We start from the raw sequence: 13,243 nt of genomic DNA, 5'->3' as shown, positions 1-13,243 counted from the left end.
ATCTGTGTTATGGATGGTGACATAGGAAGGACGGTGGGAGAGAAAGGAGCCGATCAGACGGACGTAGTTAATGGGAAGGGCGAAGGTTTGAAGCTTGAAGAGGAGACCGGAATGCCATACACGGTCATAAGCTCGTTCAAGGTCCAGGGAGAGGAAGATTGCGAAGCGACGGGAATTAAGCTGGTCGGAAAGGAGATGAGTGAGGTGAGGGAGAAGATCGTCGGAAGAGGACGGCCGAAAGCCACACTGGGTAACGGGAAGGAGGCGGTGCTGGCGGAGGTGCTGGTGGATGGGGCGGGTGAGGATAGATTCCAGGACCTTGCTGAAGACCGAGGTAAGTCTGATGGGGCGGGCTGAAGAACCGATCAACAACCTAATCAAATCCCTTCCACCAACCAACAGTACGAGAACGGAAAATATCAGCCGAGAACGAAGATACCAGCAGTACTACGTCTTCAAATTTGGCGACTAAAAACAGCGAAGGCACAATGACCACTCAAAAATGTGAACAACACCAAAGGCTGTCGAACTACACGCGGTACCGGACAGCATCAACACGGCGAGGAAAAACACACTGCGGAACACAACCATAATGCCATCGCCGCGGAGAGTTCCTCACTCCTCTGCCCCAACCGACCGACTGCCTACTCCAGTGCACAGACAGCATTAACATAACTGCTCAGTCGAAATCACACAAGCTAGACACAGTTCCACGAAAACACTTCCACAAGAACTCGAACAATCGTAAAAGAAATCACTGTGGAAGAACCAGGACGAATGACAAATCGACTCACACAGAGAACGAGAAGCGGTCGGCGACCAGTACACGTCGTCCAATGAGACGACCAACCGAACGACCAACCACGGTCGTCCCCACTCAAGTCATGTGTGTCAACAACAGTCGCGCGATTCTTGGCTGTGCGGAGCTCACTGTAGCTCCATCCCGACTCAACTCGATGTCCGTTCGGAACTCGGAGACACGGCGACCCGGCCATACTGGCTCGGATCCAACCATGCAGAGGTAACACTTGCCCAATGGCCACGAGATCTCTGCACAAGGAAGGAACCGACCCACGTCCGGCAAGATGACTAACTGACGACGCCGAGAAACGGTCAAAAGACCAAATACACGTCGCCGATGAGACGACCGACCGAACGACCAACCAACGGTCCTTCCCGCTCCAGTCTCCTTCCGTCGGACAGTACATGTTTCTCGCCAGCGGTCGGCGAGTACTGGCTGTCCGCACTTCACTGGCGTTCCGTCCCAACTGAACTCCCGACACACGACCAGCTGGAAATACTAGCGGTCGCTTCAAAGATAATACGAAAGTGCTCTTATCGATATGCGCTGCTGGTGCCACTCACAGGTAGGCAAGCCAGCAAGTTAGTGACGCCAGTAAATCGAATAAGAAACGAGGTGACTGTTCCGTAAAGACAACCTGTCAAGCAAGAAACGGCATAACACGAGCCGCACACGGCTCACTAGGTTTTTAAATTTGAATCTGAAATGAAGCTCTCTTTCCTTACAAAGCGGTTTTCTAACAAAGCTATTAAACCACGATAGGCCTGTCCCATTCCCAAAGACGTTGCTCCGAACATATTTGTCTAAGTCATACTGACAAGGCTCGAGTGCCAAAGCCATTCCTCCACGCAGGAGGACTGAACTCGTATGGCTGCCAAAGTGTCATATTTGTGTGATATTTCGTGTCATTGATGGTGAGATTCCCGCCTACCCTTGGCAAGGACGCAGGCACGGAGGGGGCGCAAAAACTGACGGGGAAGAAAACCCGAAGGGAAATCGCTGTAAGAGCTCACTGGGAGAAGTAACTGGGTTCTCCTACTCCTCGTGTTTCTATCTTCTGCCTACGAGAGAAAGCCTTCCTCCGCCCCACGACTGCGAACGTGTGCTGTTGTCACACTGTCGTTCCTACAGTGTCATTTCGTATTAGCAGTATCGTAAAGAAACGATTACTTACCGAACAAGCGTCTACCATTACACGGTTTGTGTGGTTTGGTTCACACAGCTCTTTCATATTCAACGGCGCTGCTACTTCGCTAAGGTATTGAAATACCTGAAAGGTCAGTGAGTGGATAAGTGATGAAGCAAATACGCTATTTGACCAAAAGATTCCGATTTTTCTGAATTTCTGCCAACTGCAGCAGGTAGAGACGGTAAAGGAAGCAGGCAAAAAAGCCCCTCCAGCCAGTAGCTATGCTCTGCAAATTTTTCCCAGCTCGTCGAATGTTCAAATAGCTTACGGGAATGCAGCAGGATAAAGTTCTTCAACAGCTTCCGATATTTCTACAGGTGCACACACCACCATTTTCAAGGCACGAATTAGGAGAGAGGGCCCTAAGCATTGCAACAGCTCTCAGTAATGTGTTTGTATGTTTCCTTGTTATTATTAAACATATTTACATAATTATATACTAAATTATAACTAAAAATAATTACTTTCATTTTTAAATACTTCTGATCAACAGAAACACCTATAACAGATACTGCCGATGAAGCAGCTAAGAAGTATACAGTTAGGAAATAAATATACAGACCAGAAAATAACTAATATACAGTAACAAAATTGTGGCAACATTTGTCTAGGTAATATATTTAAGTGATTAACAATAAAAGATAACAGGTTAAAGTAAGCCATTACAAATGTACAAATGTGAAATTCCGGTACATTAATCCCACAGAGTGTTGAATGCAAGCATGGACGCTACACGTTCCTCACTTGGTCCACCCACTACACACACATGTGCTTTTTCCCGTACATCGCCGGTGATAAAAGTGAGACATATACGTAACAAATGCTAAACATCACAATAAAATGTCTTCTTCAAGTTGTAGATAGTACCTGCAGTAGTCAGAAATTGCTTCATTACTCGCTTCGAAACTGAGAATGAATTAATTGACAGCACGACACAGTAGCAACTATATTATGGCTACTAAAGTGCTGTACACAGTTTTATTATTATTATTATTATTATTATTATTATTATTAAAGTGGTTAGACACACTCCACTAACAGCCGTAAGTGTTCCCATTTCTGCCATTTTAGAAGTAAGGAGTGCAGGTATGAAGTAATTTACAAACAGTAAGTATGGTGCACACATCTGAACTTGTTTGATTTTAAATGGGGTTGCAGTGTGCAGGTGTAGGAAGTGCCGCAATGGAGAGGAGTAAAGCAGGGGAAGCATGCTTTGTAACAAGAATGTACCCGCACTGTGGATAGTTAGCTTTCTTTTCTGAGAAGTAGTTGTGGGTAGCACTTGCGATGCACCACGAATCCCTTCGTCATTCATTCTACACACACAAACGCAAACACAAACTACACTACTGGCCCTTAAAATTGCTACACCAAGAAGAAATGCAGATGATAAACGAGTATTCATTGGACAAATATATTGTACTAGAACTGACATGTGTTTACATTTTCACGAAATTTGGGTGCATAGACCCAGAGAAATCAGTACCCAGAACAACCACCACTGGCCGTAATAACGGCCTTGATACTCCTGGGCATTGAGTCAAACAGGTACAGCTTCAACACGATACCACAGTTCATCAAGAGTAGCGACTAGCGTATTGTGACGACCCAGTTGCTCGGCCACCATTGACGAGACGTTTTCAATTGGTGAGAGATCTGGATAATGTGCTGGCCAGGGCAGCAGTCTAACATTTTCTGTATCCAGAAAGGCCCGTACAGGACCTGCAACATGCGGTCGTGCATTATCCTGCTGAGCAGCAATGTCGCGATACGATAAACCGCAATCGCGATGGGCTACAATCCGACCTTTATCAAAGTCGCAAACGTGGTAGTACGCATTTCTCCTCCTTACACGAGGCATCACAACAACGTTTCACCAGGCAACGCCGGTCAACTGCTGTTTGTGTATGGGAAATCGGTTCGAAACTTTCCTCATGTCAGCACGTTGTAGGTGTCGCCACTGGCGCCAACCTTGTGTGAATGCTCTGAAAAGCTAATCATTTGCATATCACAGCATCTTCTTCCTGTTGGTTAAATTTCGCTTCTGTAGCACGTCATCTTCGTGGTGTAGCAATTTTAATGGCCAGTAGTGTAAATATAATTCATCTTTCATCGTTTTAAAAATAAACGTATTCCAAGAAAAGTCTTTCATTCTACAGTTTAGTTAGGTGTCAAAATTGGTGATAATATGGGGGGAAGGGGGGGCAACAGATGGCGATGTTGGGGTGTCCGGAGGGGGGGATACTAGTTAATGTGTGATTGCATGCATGTTTAATGGTCTAAGAAAGGTTGGGAACCACTACTTTAAAGCATGTCGGCTTACAACAGCGGAATGTGGGCGAGCGTTATCCTGCTGGAAAAAACGCCCTGGTTTGCTGTTCATGATGGCAGCACAACAGGTCGAACCACCAGACTGACGTAAAAATCTGCAGTCAGGTTGCGTGGAATAACGACGAGAGTGTTCCTGCTGTCATATGAAATTGCACCCCACACCATAGCTCCAGGTGTGGGTGCAGTGTGTCTAGCAAGCATACAGGTTGGTCGCAAGGCCTCCTTGTAACCAACCCTTTACCGTCACTGGCACCGAGCAGACCACCTTTCATCAGAAAACATAGCACGGCTCCACCTCGTCTCCAATGAGCTCTCGCTTGACACACTGAAGTAGCAAGACGCAGTGGTTTGGAGTTAGTGGAATGTACGCTACAGGCCGTGTGGCTCGGAGCTCTCCTCGAAGCAACCGATTTGTAACAGTTCACTGTGATTGCAACTGCTGTTCAGTTTTTGCTGCTGCAAATGCATTACGATGCGCCAGATCCACACAATGAACACGATGGTCTTTCCTCTCGGTAGTGCCATGTGGCCGTCCGGAAACTGGTCTTCTTGGGAGTGCGCATCTCCATGACCACTGCTGCTGCAATCATCTACATTGGCTACATTATTGTCAAGTCTTTCTGCAGTATCGCAGAAAGAACATCCAGCTTCTCGCAGCCTTATTACACGACCTCGTGAAATCTATGTGAAGTGTTGAATACGGCGCCTTTGTCGCCTTACAGGCATTCTTGACTAAAGTTAACTAAAACTCATGAACGTTAAGCATCTTTTTAAAGCGAATCTTATTTGCATACTCATAGTTGTGCTACTAGCGCCACTCTTACGCGACTGTCGTGAAATTTCAATAGATGTCATGTTTGAGAAGTAGAAATACGGCTAACAACCTTGTTTATGTCGCACAACTCCTTCTTAATGTTACGATTTTTTTCCGTTAGTGTATACAGGAACGTTTGGTGTGAACGGAATGGAAAGGAAACGGGATGTGAAAGAAATATGAATGAAATAATGTCTCCCAGTCGCCCAGGTCATTGCAGCCATGCAACGGTGAGTGCTAAAAATTCGTTCCGGATGTACCGCTTGTCTAGAACGCTTGCCTTAACCGTCTCGGCCATCTTCGTTTCTTAATCCAGTCGAGATTCGATCCTGCAGTTTTTCGGTTCCTTGGTAAACGATCTACCACATTTTTAAGGCTGTACCAGTGGTGTACATAAGGAAGTGATTATTTTAATACTGCACGTTGGCAGACTCTCTCCAGCTCGAAAAGTTTGCGTGGAAATGAAAAACTCAGCTCCCAGACGACTTTTATTTTTTCTCTTTTTCTCCTTAGGCAAAATTGAAATCTCTTCTTGCAATGAACTAAGATTCTAGTGTTCCAGAAAGGAAACCTTTTCAGTGTTTCTTATGATTTTTTTGTGAAATGTAATTGACATGTTGTTGTTGTTGTGGTCTTCAGTCCTGAGACTGGTTTGATGCAGCTCTCCATGCTACTCTATCCTGTGCAAGCTTCTTCATCTCCCAGTATCTACTGCAACCTACATCCTTCTGAATCTGCTTAGTGTATTCATCTCTTGGTCTCCCTCTACGATTTTTACCCTCCACACTGCCCTCCAATGCTAAATTTGTGATCCCTTGATGCCTCAAAACATGTCCTACCAACCGTTCCCTTCTTCTAGTCAAGTTGTGCCACAAACTTCTCTTCTCCCCAATCCTATTCAATACCTCCTCATTAGTTATATGATCTATCCACCTTATCTTCAGCATTCTTCTGTAGCACCACATTTCGAAACCTTCTATTCTCTTCTTGTCCAAACTAGTTATCGTCCATGTTTCACTTCCATACATGGCTACACTCCATACAAATACTTTCAGAAACGACTTCCTGACACTTAAATCTATACTCGATGTTAACAAATTCCTCTTCTTGAGAAACGCTTTCCTTGCCATTGCCAGTCTACATTTTATATCCTCTCTACTTCGACCATCATCGCTTATTTTACTCCCTAACTAGCAAAACTCCTTTACTACTTTAAGTTTCTCATTTCCTAATCTAATTCCCTCAGCATCACCCGACTTAATTTGACTACATTCCATTATCCTCGTTTTACTTTTGTTGATGTTCATCTTATATCCTCCTTTCAAGACACTGTCCATTCCGTTCAACTGCTCTTCCAAGACCTTTGCTGTCTCTGACAGAATTACAATGTCATCGGCGAACCTCAAAGTTTTTATTACTTCTCCATGGATTTTAATACCTACTCCGAATTTTTCTTTTGTTTCCTTTACTGCTTGCTCAATATACAGATTGAATAACATCGGGGAGAGGCTACAACCCTGTCTTACTCCCTTCCCAACCACTGCTTCCCTTTCATGCCCCTCGACTCTTATAACTGCCATCTGGTTTTTGTACAAATTGTAAATAGCCTTTCGCTCCCTGTATTTTACCCCTGCCACCTTCAGAATTTGAAAGAGAGTATTCCAGTTAACATTGTCAAAAGCTTTCTCTAAGTCTGCAAATACTAGAATCGTAGGTTTGCCTTTTCTTAATCTTTCTTCTAAGATAAGTCGTAAGGTCAGTATTGCCTCACGTGTTCCAACATTTCTACGGAATCCAAACTGATCTTCCCCGAGGTCGGCTTCTACCAGTTTTTCCATTCGTCTGTAAAGAATTCGCGTTAGTATTTTGCAGCTGTGACTTATTAAACTGATAGTTCGGTAATTTTCACATCTGTCAACACCTGCTTTCTTTGGGATTGGAATTATTATATTCTTCTTGAAGTCTGAGGGTATTTCGCCTGTCTCATACATCGTGCTCACCAGATGGTAGAGTTTTGTCATGACTGGCTCTCCCGAGGCCATCAGTAGTTCAAATGGAATGTTGTCTACTCCCGGGCCTTGTTTCGACTCAGGTCTTTCAGTGCTCTGACAAACTCTTCACGCAGTATCTTATCTCCCATTTCGTCTTCATCTACATCCTCTTCCATTTCCATAATATTGTCCTCAAGTACATCGCCCTTGTATAAACCCTCTATATACTCCTTCCACCTTTCTGCCTTCCCTTCTTTGCTTAGAACTGGGTTGCCATCTGAGCTCTTGATATTCATACAAGTGGTTCTCTTTTCTCCAAAGGTCTCTTTAATTTTCCTGTAGGCAGTATCTATCTTACCCCTAGTGAGACAAGCCTCTACATCCTTACATTTGTCCTCTAGCCATCCTTGCTTAGCCATTTTGCACTTCCTGTCGATATCATTTTTGAGACGTTTGTATTCCTTTTTGCCTGCTTCATTTACTGCATTTTTATATTTTCTCCTTTCATCAATTAAATTCAATATTTCTTCTGTTACCCAAGGATTTCTATTAGCCCTCGTCTATTTACCTACTTGATCCTCTGCTGCCTTCACTACTTCATCCCTCAGAGCTACCCATTCTTCTTCTACTGTATTTCTTTCCCCCATTCCTGTCAATTGTTCCCTTATGCTCTCCCTGAAACTCTCTACAACCTCTGGTTCTTTCAGTTTATCCAAGTCCCATCTCCTTAAATTCCCACCTTTTTGCAGTTTCTTTAGTTTCAATCTGCAGTTCATAACCAATAGATTGTGGTCAGAATCCACATCTGCCCCAGGAAATGTCTTACAATTTAAAACCTGGTTCCTAAATCTCTGTCTTACCATTATATAATCTCTCTGATACCTTTTAGTATCTCCAGGATTCTTCCAGGTATACAACCTTCTTTTATGATTCTTGAACCAAGTGTTGGCTATGATTAAGTTATGCTCTGTGCAAAATTCTACAAGGCGGCTTCCTCTTTCATTCCTTCCCCCCAATCCATATTCACCTACTATGTTTCCTTCTCTCCCTTTTCCTACTGAGGAATTCCAGTCACCCATAACTATTAAATTTTCGTCTCCCTTCACTACCTGAATAATTTCTTTTATCTCGTCATACATTTCATCTATTTCTTCATCATCTGCAGAGGTAGTTGGCATATAAACTTGTACTACTGTAGTAGGCATGGGCTTTGTGTCTATCTTGGCCACAATGATGCGTTCACTATGCTGTTTGTAGTAGCTAACCCGCACTCCTATTTTTTTATTCATTATTAAACCTACTCCTGCATTACCCCTATTTGATTTTGTATTTATAACCCTGCAATCACCTGACCAAAAGTCTTGTTCCTCCTGCCACCGAACTTCACTAATTCCCACTATATCTAACTTTAACCTATCCATTTCCCTTTTTAAATTTTCTAACCTACCTGCCCGATTAAGGGATCTGACATTCCACGCTCCGATCCGTAGAACGCCAGTTTTCTTTCTCCTGATAACGACGTCCTCCTGAGTAGTCCCCGCCCGGAGATCCGAATGGGGGACTATTTTACCTCCGGAAAATTTTACCCAAGAGGACGCCATCATCATTTAATCATACAGTAGAGCTGCATGTCCTCGGGAAAAATTACGGCCGTAGTTTCCCCTTGCTTTCAGCCGTTCGCAGTACCAGCACAGCAAGACCATTTTGGTTAATGTTACAAGGCCAGATCAGTCAATCATCCAGACTGTTGCCCCTGCAACTACTGAAAAGGCTGCTGCCCCTCTTCAGGAACCACATGTTTGTCTGGCCTCTCAACAGATACCCCTCCGTTGTGGTTGCACCTACGGTACGGCCATCTGTATCGCTGAGGCACGCAAGCCTCCCCACCAACGGCAAGGTCCATGGTTCATGGGGGGGCATAATTGACATATGAACCAAAATCTTCACAACCGTGATCCGAAACAAATATTATTACGAAAACTAGGACGGGAGGGGTGGGGGGGGGGGAGGTTGGAGGCTTCTCGAAACATTACAGTGTCGTACCTAAATCTGAGTTATCCAATCCCCTGGCGTGTTAGCAAATAAAGCGCGATAACGTGGCATTCCCTGTCGTTTCCAGTGAGCGGTAAGCATATATTGCTGAAAGATGCGATATTCGGGGTCGTTCTTACGTCCCACTGTATAGTGAACATAATGCCCTAAGAGCCATATAATCGTATTGGTAAAAGGAAGAATCTGGACGTAGAAGGAAGTCGCCCAAAAGGGTAGTTTCGGTCGATCGGATGAGAAAAGCTAGTTGCCGCCCATTACTCTCGACCGAAAGGAACAAATCTACACTCCTGTGTCAGACCCACCATACTTGCTCCGGACACTGCGAGAGGGCTGTACAAGCAATGATCACACGCACGGCACAGCGGACACACCAGGAACCGCGGTGTTGGCCGTCGAATGGCGCTAGCTGCGCAGCATTTGTGCACCGCCGCCGTCAGTGTCAGCCAGTTTGCCTTGGCATACGGAGCTCCATCGCAGTCTTTAACACTGGTAGCATGCCGCGACAGCGTGGACGTGAACCGTATGTGCAGTTGACGGACTTTGAGCGAGGGCGTATAGTGGGCATGCGGGAGGCCGGGTGGACGTACCGCCGAATTGCTCAACACGTGGGGCGTGAGGTCTCCACAGTACATCGATGTTGTCGCCAGTGGTCGGCGGAAGGTGCACGTGCCCGTCGATCTGGGACCGGACCGCAGCGACGCACGGATGCACGCCAAGACCGTAGGATCCTACGCAGTGCCGTAGGGGACCGCACCGCCACTTCCCAGAAAATTAGGGACACTGTTGCTCCTGGGGTATCGGCGAGGACCATTCGCAACCGTCTCCATGAAGCTGGGCTACGGTCCTGCACACCGTTAGGCCGTCTTCCGCTCACGCCCCAACATCGTGCAGCCCGCCTCCAGTGGTGTCGCGACAGGCGTGAATGGAGGGACGAATGGAGACGTGTCGTCTTCAGCGATGAGAGTCGCTTCTGCCTTGGTGCCAATGATGGTCGTATGCGTGTTTGGCGCCGTGCAGGTGAGCGCCACAATCAGGACTGCATACGACCGAGGCACACAGGGCCAACACCCGGCATCATGGTGTGGGGAGCGATCTCCTACACTGGCCGTACACCGCTGGTGATCGTCGAGGGGACACTGAATAGTGCACGGTACATCCAAACCGTCATCGAACCCATCGTTCTACCATTCCTAGACCGGCAAGGGAACTTGCTGTTCCAACAGGACAATGCACGTCCGCATGTATCCCGTGCCACCCAACGTGCTCTAAAAGGTGTAAGTCAACTACCCTGGCCAGCAAGATCTCCGGATCTGTCCCCCATTGAGCATGTTTGGGACTGGATGAAGCGTCGTCTCACGCGGTCTGCACGTCCAGCACGAACGCTGGTCCAACTGAGGCGCCAGGTGGAAATGGCATGGCAAGCCGTTCCACAGGACTACATCCAGCATCTCTACGATCGTCTCCATGGGAGAATAGCAGCCTGCATTGCTGCGAAAGGTGGATATACACTGTACTAGTGCCGACATTGTGCATGCTCTGTTGCCTGTGTCTATGTGCCTGTGGTTCTGTCAGTGTGATCATGTGATGTATCTGACCCCAGGAATGTGTCAATAAAGTTTCCCCTTCCTGGGACAATGAATTCACGGTGTTCTTATTTCAATTTCCAGGAGTGTAGCATGTTAAAAGCGCTTCATACCAGAAAGCGGCGTGCAGCAGCCATTCACCTGCCACCTCGTGCAGAGCCACACTGCCGGTCAATGTGCTCGTACGTGGCACGGAGGCAACTAGCGCCGTCATACACATAGCGGTGAAAGTTACAAACATTTTCGAGCGTATCCGAGTATCATGGGAATGACTGAGGCCCCCGTTACACCCCAAAATCATACAATCCATAAAATACTTCATCTTAAAAATGGTTAAAAGCAAATAGACCAGACGACAGAGCACATAACAAAAAGCCCAGAATAGCTATAAGCGATTTAATTCATACACATGGATTACTTTAGCTTCGGTTGCCTTCAAGGGAAAACTATTTGTCACAGCTTATTGTTGCGGCCATTGGAAGCTGTTGGATTTAATGATGAAGCGTGTCATGTATTGCTCAGTCCTTTCGCTGGCATCCAGGCGTCTGTGGCCGTGAATGGCCAACTCAGCATTACAAATCATAATCCGTCGGGGTGCTCCACAAGGGAGCCCTTCTCCAAGTCACTATTTGTATTATATCTGGAGCGCTTCCTTTGCTGTACCGCTGCTCATCTAAGTGGCCGGCTATATTAGGAGAGCAATTTTTGGTGCGACCATATGCGGACGATGTCATTGTCTTAATTCGTAATTCAGATGAAATTCCTTTGCTGAAGGAAACCTTGGATTCCGTTTGTCATCTCACTGGAGCCTGCATTAATGAACGGAAATTCAGTTTGTGGAGTTTACGGGGCTTTACCGAAGCTGTGATCCCATGAGCCATGGTGGTTTATCGCTACCTTACATTATTTCACGGAGTTCGGATCTCAGATATATACGTTTTGCGTAAAGCGTGTTATGTCGATCCGGTACACTATCTTAAGATGTTTGCGCCGTGTTGCAACTCGCGTGGTGCCATTGGTATGTTGGCATCGTGTAATAGGAATAGTGGCGTCTCATTTCCTTCTGGTGTTTACTGGCGCCACTATGTTTGCTAGCGTTGTCTACCCGTGAGTGGCAGCAGTAGCGGGTATCGATATCTAGTACCATGGTACTATCTTTGGAAGGACGTCAAGTGTTTTCCGGATCGGAGTGTGTCAAGTAGTTCGATTGTGATGGAGCAGCAGTGAGGTCCGGCAGCGCGTGGACATGCCGGGACTGCTAGCGGCATGCAAGCACTGCCGGATAGAGGGGCTCTAGTTGCGAGGGCCACAACCTCGTTGTCCACTGGACCCAGGACGTTTGAGTTGGGTGAACATTAACCCAGTAGTGAAACCTCCACTATTTGAGATCACACCGTTTGTTCGTGCGTTGCTGCTCGCAGGGTCACTGAGACGAAAAGCTATGAGTGGAGTGCTTGGAGTTTGCGAAATTAATTAGCCATCCCCTACTTATCGCTGAATTCCTTGTGTTTATTGGTGAAGTTCAACCAACGGTATTTTTCTGACTAGTGGCCACTAACGCCCCAGTTACCTACCCTGGAGGTTAGCATATTTTCGCGGCAGTGCACCTTTCCTCGCCCTGCCGCTGCTGTCCAGTAAGGCGTGTAGTTCGACAGCCTCCTTGATTATGATGCGGTTATTTTGTTCTTTTGGACTACTTTGGCCGTAGTGGTTCCTTCTGCTTCTGGATGTTCTAAACACTGGATTCTGAAGACGCAGTGCTGTCCTCTGGTTCCGCCTTGCCCGGGTTATTCCATAGTTGTATTGGTTATCAGACGTTAGGTAGATTTTGCAAGAGTGTTGGTCTGCGTTTAAACTATCACTAGTTTCAGTTGCCATCCGGCTAAGTGAATACAAATTTTGGCTGTCTGTCTCATCGTTTACGAAGTTGAGCGACTTTCCCAGGTTGATCCTTGGAGCACTGTCTGGGGCCCACTTCTCTCTTGATTTGGTTAGATTGTGATGATTGTTTTTTTTTTAATTTCAATTTTGAATTATTACTGCTTGGGGCTTTGGCCGACAAAGAGTTTGAATTTCTTGTTCATAAGGCCCTCAGCCGTGAGTGTAACTTGTCTTAAGAAATTTTAATTAGACAAAATATCCTAACACTGAATTGTTGATGATTGTTTTTTAAATATCTCTCGAAGAAGTTTAATTGCTTCTCACAATTTGCTATCCAGGCCTTCAACCGTCAAACTGTTTTTTGAGTCATTACTATTGGGGCCTTCAGTCGACAAACAATTTCAATTTCTGGCCAATAAGGCCTTCATCCGTGAGTGCAACTTGCTTAAGAATGTTTTTTATTAGACATTGTGTCTTAACAATAAAATTTGATGATTTTTCCTTATTGTAAACCTTATTTGCAATTGTTTCCAAATAAATTGTACGTGATTAAAAAAAAATCTGAGCAACCAACGGCAACTGAGTACATCCCCATCTGCA

The sequence above is a fragment of the Schistocerca cancellata genome, chromosome 5 (assembly GCF_023864275.1).
Source record: "Schistocerca cancellata isolate TAMUIC-IGC-003103 chromosome 5, iqSchCanc2.1, whole genome shotgun sequence".
NCBI classification, from domain to species: domain Eukaryota; kingdom Metazoa; phylum Arthropoda; class Insecta; order Orthoptera; family Acrididae; genus Schistocerca; species Schistocerca cancellata.
Note: the sequence above shows the minus strand (reverse complement) of the source record.